Source organism: Lathyrus oleraceus, chromosome 5 (genome assembly GCF_024323335.1).
Source record: "Lathyrus oleraceus cultivar Zhongwan6 chromosome 5, CAAS_Psat_ZW6_1.0, whole genome shotgun sequence".
Classification (NCBI taxonomy): Eukaryota; Viridiplantae; Streptophyta; class Magnoliopsida; order Fabales; family Fabaceae; genus Lathyrus; species Lathyrus oleraceus.
The window spans coordinates 400,440,174-400,443,167 of NC_066583.1; positions in this window are offsets into that span (position 1 = coordinate 400,440,174).

Genomic DNA, 2,994 nt, shown 5'->3' on the forward strand with positions numbered 1-2,994 from the left:
TGAAAGATTAACATGAGTATGGATGAGATTAGGCCACACCTTTTGCATATTTTTTGTGTGTGGTATGTTTAATGAGCATAGTTCATAATACTATGTCTCCAACATGCATTAACACCAAAAGTCTATTGTCCGACCTCAAATAGTTGTGACTTCTACGTAAGTCTAATTACGATTACTTAACATAGCGCTAAATTTGTGATACAAAAGGCATAAGCATTCTAGTTAGTGAGATTGTAAGTCTCCCCTCTTCCATGGTATTGTGTGGAAACTTGGCCTTCTTTCCTTCCTTTGGAAGATGTTTTTGTTCAAGGATCCATGCTTGTGGCAAGTGGGTGGAGTGTTCTCCAAAGAATGTCTTGAAATCAAAAGCAAAACAAAACTAACTTCTAACTTACTAACCATTTACTTTTAATTGCAAGTCTTTACTTTAATGCAATTTACTTTTAGTGCTTTATATCTTTTTCCATTATACATATCATTCTAATTGTTTGTGTTAATATAATTCTCACTTTGTCCATTTGGACCATATTATATGATATTATTTTGTTTGTGTATACTTTGTTTGCTTGTTTGGTCTTTGACCATTAATGTACATAATAATAACAAAAAAACCTAAAAGACTTTTGAGTGGACTGTTGGTTTGATCTTGCCCAATTGGACTTAGAACTTAGGCAATATTCCTTTGCTAATGTACTTGGCCAATGCCAATTTGTTGAAGTACCAAGTGCTTACAATTTGAAATTCATCTGATACATCATTCAAGATCTCTCCAGTTCATCTGCAACATTGATCATTGTTAAGCTCTTATATTGAACCCGTGGCTTGTGGAATTCATCTGCTACATAGGCTATTTTGAAGAAGATCATGAAGTGGATAAGCTTGGATGAGGCCATATTTATTTGATGCCTTTGCTCTTCAAGATTGATATAATTGTGCATTTGTGTGTTGGTTGATTCTAAAAGTCCAAGGGAATTCTGGGTTTCTATTGACATACTTGTCTATTGGATTGCTCCCATTTGGTCAGATCTTTTCAACTTTAAACTTTTAATTTTTGTGCGTAGAGTAGTCTCTTCATCTTCTCCCCACTTATTTAATTTCAAAAATCTCTCCCTCCATTTTCAAAACCTTCTTTGTGTGAACTACTTTTGTTCAAACTTATTTTCTTAAATCAAACTTGTAAATGAACTTAACTATACTTGACCTAAACTTTCAAAAAGCCTAAAAGAACTAACTCATTCAAACCATTTTTAGGCCTTTGTGCCTTTCAAACTTAAATTTTGTTAAAACCAACACACTCATTTTGAAATTTATAGCACGAACTACGAGGTTTTGATCCCTCATTTATATGTTGGTACGTAGGCACAAGACCGAAGGTCTTGTCAAACACAAAAATATAATTAATGAATTCTTTTCTCATCCCCCCATTCTATTTGTTTGTAAACATCACTTTGTAAAAAATACATATGCACACAAAAAGGGCTCCCTATGAGTACCTAGGACACTTTGGATGCTAACACCTTCCCTTTGTGTAACCAACCCCCTTACCCGTGATCTCTGACTTTTATTAGTTTTTATTTGAAAACTTCTTACTAATTGGGTTTTGTTCGTACTTTTTCCCTTTTCCCTTGGAAACAATAAAAGCGCGGTGGCGACTCTTGTTAATTGATCTCTAGCTTGTCAATAGCTTGATGATCATGAATTTCCCGCTACACATGGCACCAGATAGAGACCAACTAAGGTCTATGTCTCATAAGGACAAAGAGACATTCAAAGAGTATGCCCAGAGATAGAGAGAGCTTGTTGCTCAGATCAATCCTCCCTTGGAAGAAAAAGAGATGACCAAGATTTTCCTTAAGACCCTGAGTTCGTTTTATTATGAACGAATAGTTGCTAGTGCCCCCAGTGATTTTACCGAAATGGTAAACATGGGGATGAGATTAGAAGAAGGTGTCCGTGAGGGATGTTTGTCTAAGGAAGAGGTATCATCGAGCAAGAAGTATGGAAGCAGTTTCACCAGAAAGAAGGAAGGAGAAACCAATGCAGTATCAATAGGGAGGCTGAGGATGCCTCATGTCAAAAGAAATTTGCAACCGCATCATCATCATCACCAAGTTTCATCAGTTATTCCAGTATTTTCAAAAGATCAATCAATGCAAGTTCAACAACAACGTCAACAACAACCACAACAAAGAACAAACAACTACAACACCAACACCAACAATAATCAGCGACAACAAAATTTTGAGAGGAAGAAGGTATCATTTGACCCTATTCCTATGCCGTACACCGAATTGTACCCATCGTTGGTTCTCAAGAACCTTCTTCAACCAAGAAATCCGCCGCAAATTCCAGAACCACTTCCATGGTGGTACAAGCCAGAACTCTGTCGTGCCTTTCATCAAGGACCTCCCGGCCATGATATTGAAAACTGCTACCCATTAAAGTATGAGGTCTAAAAGCTAGTGAATAGTGGGATGGTGTCCTATGAAGACCGTGCACCAAATATGAAAGCTAACCCATTGCCTGCTCATGGTAATACCTCTGTTAATATGATAAATGGTTATCCGAGAGAATACAAGGTTTATGATGTTTGTCATATCCGACAGTCCTTGGTTGCAATTCATAGAGATATCTGCTTGGTCAGTGAATGTGAGCATGACCATGATGGTTGTGTGGTATGCAGTGTAAACCCTCGAGGATGTGTCATTGTCAAAAGGGACATTCAAATATTGATAGATGAAGGGCTTATCCAAATTTTTCAGTCGAGAGAAGTAAATGATGTGAATGTGATAGTACCAGTGTTCAAAACCCCTGAGCGGGTAGTGATTCAGTTTGATAGCAGTAGTAGTAACAGCGTCAACAAATCGATATCACCTTTAGTAATACGGTTAGCGGGCCCTGTCCCGTATGAATCCGATAGAGTTGTTCCGTATTAGTATAATGTTACTATGTTGGAGAATGGTCAAGAGGTTTCGTTGCCTACAACCAATTCTG